The sequence below is a fragment of the Bombina bombina genome, chromosome 3, assembly GCF_027579735.1.
Source record: "Bombina bombina isolate aBomBom1 chromosome 3, aBomBom1.pri, whole genome shotgun sequence".
Classification (NCBI taxonomy): domain Eukaryota; kingdom Metazoa; phylum Chordata; class Amphibia; order Anura; family Bombinatoridae; genus Bombina; species Bombina bombina.
The window spans coordinates 33,104,613-33,112,450 of record NC_069501.1 but is presented as its reverse complement, the minus strand read 5'-3'; the positions used below and the strand labels follow the sequence as shown (position 1 = coordinate 33,112,450).

Here is a 7,838-nt window from a genome sequence, read left to right as displayed (position 1 = left end):
AGCATGGAATGCATGGCTCTGCAAAGGAGTTGGTGACACCGCCACGACTTGCAGGCAGGCCTGCTCCCACCTCCTCTACTCCTCCTACTCCATCCTCTTCCATAACCTCCTCGGCTGAGTCCTCTTCTGCTGCTGCATCTTGCTCCACATCAACGGCACTCCCCCAGCTCCCCAGGTACTATTCCACATCCCGGATACGGCAGTGTCAAGCCGTCTTGGGGTTGACTTGCCTTAAAGCAGAGAGTCAAACCGGACCAGCACTCCTGTCAGCCCTGAACACACAGGTGGATCAGTGGCTGACTCCACACCAACTGGACATCGGCAAAGTGGTTAGTGACAACGGAAGCAATTTGGTGGCGGCATTGAATTTGGGCAAGTTGACACTTGTCTGTAATCTGATCGTACAACGCTTTGTGCATAAGTACCCAGGCTTACAGGATGTCCTGAAGCAGGCCAGGAAGGTGTGTGGCCATTTCAGACATTCCTACACGGCCATAGTGCACTTTTCAGATATCCAGCGGCGAAACAACATGCCAGTGAGGTGTTTGATTTGAGACAGCCCGACATGTTGGAATTCAACACTCCTAATGTTCGACCGCCTGCTCCAACAAGAAAAAGCAGTTAACGACTATTTGTATGACCGGGGTGCTAGGACAGCCTCTGCGGAGCTGGGAATTTTTTTCCCATGTTACTGGACGCTCATGCGCAATGCCTGTAGGCTCATGCGTCCAGTAACATGGGAAAAAAATTCCCAGCTCCGCAGAGGCTGTCCTAGCACCCCGGTCATACACGTAGATGAGCGTGAAGAGGAAGAGTTGTGGTCACCATCACCACCAGAAACAGCCTTATCAGCATTGCTTGCTGGACCAGCGTCAATGCTGGAAGAGGATTGTGAGGAAGAGGAGTCAGAGGAGGAATGTGGCTTTGAGGAGGAGGAGGAAGACCAACCACAACAGGCATCCCAGGGTGCTCGTTGTCACCTATCTGGTACCCGTGGTGTTGTACGTGGCTGGGGGAAAGTAGATACCTTCAGTGAGATCACTGAGGATGAGGAACAGGACATGAGTAGCTCGGCATCCAACCTTGTGCAAATGGGGTCTTTCATGCTGTCCTGCCTGTTGAGGGACCCTCGTATAAAAAAGCTGAAGGAGAACGACCTGTACTGGGTGTCCACCCTACTAGACCCCCGGTATAAGCATAAAGTGCCTGAAATGTTACCGAATTTCCGCAAGTCGGAAAGGATGCAGCAGTTCCAAAAGAAATTAAAAAGTATGCTTTACACAGCGTATAAGGGTGATGTCACAGCACAACGGGAATCTAACAGGGGAAGAGGTGAAAGTAATCCTCCTCATCCCACGACCACGCCAGCAAGGACAGGATGCTTTACAGATGTGTTGTTGATGGAGGACATGCAGAGCTTTTTAAGTTCTATGCATCGCCACAGCCCTTCGGGGTCCACCCTCAGAGAACGACTCGACCGACAGGTAGCAGACTACCTCGCCTTAACTGCAGATCTCGACACTCTGAGGAGCGATGAACCTCTTGACTACTGGGTGTGCAGGCTTGACCTGTGGCCTGAGCTATCCCAATTTGCGATAGAACTTCAGGCCTGCCCCGCTTCAAGTGTCCTGTCAGAAAGGACCTTCAGTGCAGCAGGAGGTATTGTCACTGAAGAGAAGTCGCCTAGGTCAAAAAAGTCTAGATTACCTCACCTTTATTAAGATGAATGAGGGATGGATCCTGAAGGGACAGACAGTGGGCGATACATTCGACTAAAAAAGGCCTGATGAGATGAGCTGCCTTTTGCTAAAAATGGTTCACACGCTGGTGTATTTTATCTCTGAATGCCGGATGACTTGCGTGACTTATCCGCCACCAACTAGGGTTCAAGCCGCAATGTTTTAGGGCACTTACTGCTTGGGAAACAAACATCAATTTTTCTGGCCGCTGCTGCAGCAGCGGCTGCAACAATACCTAATTTTTCAGGCATGTATACATGCCTAACTTTTCTGGCCTCTGGTGCAGCACTGTTGCTTCAAAAACCAAACCAATAAAAAAGGCACATAACAGGGATTAAACTGATAGGAATAGTACTACTTAACACACCACTCCTATCTGGTGGCACATTAGATTGCACGCAGTGCCCCAAATTTGAAGTAGGAGGACCGACCAAGCATCTTTTTCCATCTCCCTGTTCCTAAAATCCATGCCATATACACGTCCCCTGATAGGGGACGTAACAGGGATTAAACTGATAAGAATAGTACTACTTAACACACCACTCATATCTGGTGGCACAGTAGATTTCACGCGCAGTGCCCCAAATTTGAAGTAGGAGGACCGACCAAGCATCTTTTTCCATCTCCCGGTTCCTAAAATCCATGCCATATACACGTCCCCTGATAGGGGACGTAACAGGGATTAAACTGATAAGAATAGTACTACTTAACACACCACTCATATCTGGTGGCACAGTAGATTGCACGCGCCGTGCCCCAAATTTGAAGTAGGAGGACCGACCAAGCATCTTTTTCCATCTCCCGGTTCCTAAAATCCATGCCATATACACGTCCCCTGATAGGGGACGTAACAGGGATTAAACTGATAGGAATAGTACTACTTAACACACCTTATAATAAGGCAGAGAGAAGCAACGCAGAGAGAGGAGTCTGAAGAAGAGGAGTCAGAGGAGGAAGGTGGCTTTGAGGAGGTGGAAGACCAAACACAGCAGGCGTCCCAGGGGGCTTGTTGTCACCTTTCGGGACCCTTGGTGTTGTACGTGGCTGGGTGGAGGAAGAGACCTTCAATGACATCAGTGAGGACAAGGAACGGGACATGGCTAGCTTGGTATCCAACCTTGTGCAAATGGGGAGTTTGCGGTTGTGCAAATGGACTGTTTGCGGTTGTTTGCGGTGCGTTAAACGGGGAGTTTGGTCTGTCACTGTGAAGCGGGCGTAACCCTTACACTACCTGATCGATACAACATCATACCTGATGTTTTAAAGCACGTTATTCCAAACAATTTAGGAATGTTAGTTGATTTATGCCCTTTATGGATTAAAACCAGACTCTGCATCAACTATGAAATTTTCCGTGGGAGTTTTGCCATGGATCCCCCTCCGTCATGCCACAGTCCAGGTGTTAGTCCTTGAAACAACTTTTCCATTACTATTGTGGCCAGAAAGAGTCCCTGTGGGTTTTAAAATTTGCCTGCTTATTGAAGTCAATGGCGGTTCGCGAACGCAAAATTTTATGTTCGCGACATCACTATTCTTTTGTTATGTATTAATACGGTGCTGTTATACCATCTTATGCTGATCATTGTTCTTTTGTTATGTATTAATACGGTGCTGTTATACCATCTTATCCTGATCATTGTGTTCTTTTGTTATGTATTAATACGCTGCTGTTATACCATCTTATGCTGATCATTGTGTTCTTTTGCTATGTTTTAATACGGTGCTGTTATACCATCTTATCCTGATCATTATGTTCTTTTGTTATGTATTAATACAGTGCTGTTATACCATCTTATCCTGATCATTACATTCTTTTAGAACAGGAGAAGTGGACCGAGCGCTACACCCAGGGCCTTAAGCTTACTAACTATATAGCCTCCTAGTAGGCTAACAATACAAAAGTTAAAATGGGGAGAGAGTAAGCGCTAAAAAGCTTAAAAGGCTAGTAAAAGGTACATTTTAATACATATAAAAATTTACAAATGGCAATCAGACGCATGGATCCATGTCTGACTTAACAAAAAAAAATATATATATATATATATAATAAATAAATCTAAAAATATCTAAAAATATCCAATGGAGTATAGCATGTGACGCTGACTTAGTGAGCCAGTGATGAGGAGTTAGGACATGTACATTCAATAATATAAACAACCTAAGTGAGTGATTAAGTGCACACAATAGCTTTCAACAAAGAAAAATAGCATTCACAAAAAATAGTGTTCACAAAAATTGGCGTACATAAAAAATGTTCAAATGTTCAACCGGTTATATGTAAGTGAATCCAGTAGTGTTTCCTCCAAAGTGACGTGTAGAAATATAACGTGAAGTCAATAATAGTAGAATGTAAACGTTGAGTGGGTCAAATTATTGTGGTTCAGCTGCTAAATTAAAAAATTGTAAATCCGTGAGGTGTATAAAAATAAAAATAAAAATAACTTGTGAAAAAATCCACGTGGAAAACTTGAATTCAAATGATAAACAAAGGTCAAAAATCAAAAGACAAAAATCAAAAGACAAAAATATCAAAAGACAAAAATAGAAAATCAGTGATAATATTAATATTAATATTAAAAAGCACTAAAGATCTAGTGAAAACAAATCCTTAATTCAGATGTTAAAAATCCTTGGTAAGATCCATAACAAACAAATACATCGATAAAATACCTAAAAGGGAACAAAAGAGAAACAAATAGTGCAACACTGTATATGATATATAATATAGGTAATTAAAACCAAGCTCACCAGTATGCCAACGCGTTTCGGCCTAGACTAGGCCTTTCTCAATACTATTAGTCTAGGCCGAAACGCGTTGGCATACTGGTGAGCTTGGTTTTAATTACCTATATTATATATCATATACAGTGTTGCACTATTTGTTTCTCTTTTGTTCCCTTTTAGGTATTTTATCGATGTATTTGTTTGTTATGGATCTTACCAAGGATTTTTAACATCTGAATTAAGGATTTGTTTTCACTAGATCTTTAGTGCTTTTTAATATTAATATTAATATTATCACTGATTTTCTATTTTTGTCTTTTGATATTTTTGTCTTTTGATTTTTGTCTTTTGATTTTTGACCTTTGTTTATCATTTGAATTCAAGTTTTCCACGTGGATTTTTTCACAAGTTATTTTTATTTTTATTTTTATACACCTCACGGATTTACAATTTTTTAATTTAGCAGCTGAACCACAATAATTTGACCCACTCAACGTTTACATTCTACTATTATTGACTTCACGTTATATTTCTACACGTCACTTTGGAGGAAACACTACTGGATTCACTTACATATAACCGGTTGAACATTTGAACATTTTTTATGTACGCCAATTTTTGTGAACACTATTTTTTGTGAATGCTATTTTTCTTTGTTGAAAGCTATTGTGTGCACTCAATCACTCACTTAGGTTGTTTATATTATTGAATGTACATGTCCTAACTCCTCATCACTGGCTCACTAAGTCAGCGTCACATGCTATACTTCATTACATTCTTTTGTTATGTATTAATAACGTGCTGTTATACCATCTTATCCTGATCATTACGTTCTTTTGTTATGTATTAATACGGTGCTGTTATACCATCTTATCCTGATCATTACGTTCTTTTGTTATGTATTAATACGGTGCTATTATACCATCTTATCCTGATCATTACGTTCTTTTGTTATGTATTAATACAGTGTTGTTATACCATCCTATCCTGATCATTACGTTCTTTTGTTATGTATTAATACAGTGTTGTTATACCATCCTATCCTGATCATTACGTTCTTTTGTTATGTATTAATACGGTGCTATTATACCATCTTATCCTGATCATTACTTTCTTTTGTTATGTATTAATAGCGTGCTGTTATACCATCTTATCCTGATCATTACGTTCTTTTGTTATGTATTAATAACGTGCTGTTATACCATCCTATCCTGATCATTACGTTCTTTTGTTATGTATTAATACGATGCTGTTATACCATCTTATCCTGATCATTACGTTCTTTTGTTATGTATTAATACGGTGCTATTATACCATCTTATCCTGATCATTATGTTCTTTTGTTATGTATTAATAACGTGCTGTTATACCATCCTATCCTGATCATTACGTTCTTTTGTTATGTATTAATACGGTGCTGTTATACCATATTATGCTGATCATTGTTCTTTTGTTATGTATTAATAACGTGCTGTTATACCATCTTATCCTGATCATTACGTTCTTTTGTTATGTAATTATACTGTGCTGTTATACCATCTTATCCTGATCATTGTGTTCATTTGTTATGTATTAATACGGTGCTGTTATACCATCTTATCCTGATCATTACGTTATTTTGTTATGTATTAATACTGTGCTGTTATACCATCTTATCCTGATCATTGTGTTCTTTTGTTATGTATTGATACCGTGCTGTTATACCATCTTATGCTGATCATTATGTCCTTTTGTTATGTTTTAATACGGTGCTGTTATACCATCTTATGCTGATCATTGTGTTCTTTTGTTATGTAATTATACTGTGCTGTTATACCATCTTATCCTGATCATTGTGTTCTTTTGTTATGTATTAATATGGTGCTGTTATACCATCTTATGCTGATCATTGTGTTCTTTTGTTATGTTTAATACGGTGCTGTTATACCATCTTATGCTGATCATTGTGTTCTCTTGTTATGTATTAATACGGTGCTGTTATACCACCTTATCCTGATCATTATGTTCTTTTGTTATGTATTAATACGGTGCTGTTATACCATCTTATCCTGATCATTACGTTCTTTTGTTATGTATTAATACTGTGCTGTTATACCGTCTTATCCTGATCATTACGTTCTTTTGTTATGTATTAATACTGTGCTTTTATACCATCTTATCCTGATCATTACGTTCTTTTGTTATGTATTGATACCGTGCTGTTATACCATCTTATCTTGATCATTGTGTTGTTTTGTTATGTATTAATACCGTGCTGTTATACCATCTTATCCTGATCATTACGTTCTTTAGTTATGTTTTAATACGGTGCTGTTATACCATCTTATCCTGATCATTATGTTCTTTTGTTATGTATTAATAATGTGCTGTTATACCATATTATCCTGATCATTACATTCTTTTGTTATGTATTGATACCGTGCTGTTATACCATCTTATCCTGATCATTACGCTCTTTAGTTATGTTTTAATACGGTGCTGTTATACCATCTTATGCTGATCATTGTGTTCTTTTCTTATGTATTAATAACGTGCTGTTATACCATCTTATCCTGATCATTGTGTTCTTTTGTTATGTATTAATACAGTGCTGTTATACCATCTTATCCTGATCATTGTGTTCTTTTGTTATGTATTAATACGGTGCTGTTATACCATCTTATCCTGATCATTACGTTCTTTTGTTATGTATTAATAGCGTGCTGTTATACCATCTTATCCTGATCATTATGTTCTTTCTTTATGTATTAATACAGTGCTGTTATACCATATTATCCTGATCATTGCATTATTTTGTTATGTATTAATACGGTGCTGTTATACGATCTTATCCTGATCATTACATTCTTTTGTTATGTATTAATACGGTGCTGTTATACCATATTATCCTGATCATTATGTTCTTTTGTTATGTATTAATACAGTGCTGTTATCCCATCTTATCCTGATCATTACGTTCTTTCGTTATGTATTAATACCGTGCTGTTATACCATATTATCCTGATCAATACATTCTTTCGTTATGCATTAACACTGTGCTGTTATACCACCTTATGCTGATCATTGTGTTCTTTTGTTATGTATTAATAACGTGCTGTTATACCATCTTATCCTGATCATTGTTCTTTTGTTATGTATTAATACAGTGCTGTTATACCACCTTATGCTGATCATTGTGTTCTTTTGTTATGTATTAATAACGTGCTGTTATACCATCTTATCCTGATCATTGTTCTTTTGTTATGTATTAATACCGTGCTGTTATCCCATCTTATCCTGATCATTGTGTTCTTTTGTTATGTATTAATAACGTGCTGTTATACCATCTTATCCTGATCATTGTGTTCTTTTGTTATGTATTAATAACGTGCTGTT

At 38.4% G+C, this 7,838-nt stretch overlaps 1 pseudogene; it reads right to left on the bottom strand.

The window, feature by feature from the left end:
* Positions 1 to 2,106: 2,106 nt before the first annotated feature.
* On the bottom strand, positions 2,107 to 2,307 carry LOC128655077 (uncharacterized; annotated as a pseudogene).
* Between the last annotated feature and the right edge of the window lie 5,531 nt (positions 2,308 to 7,838).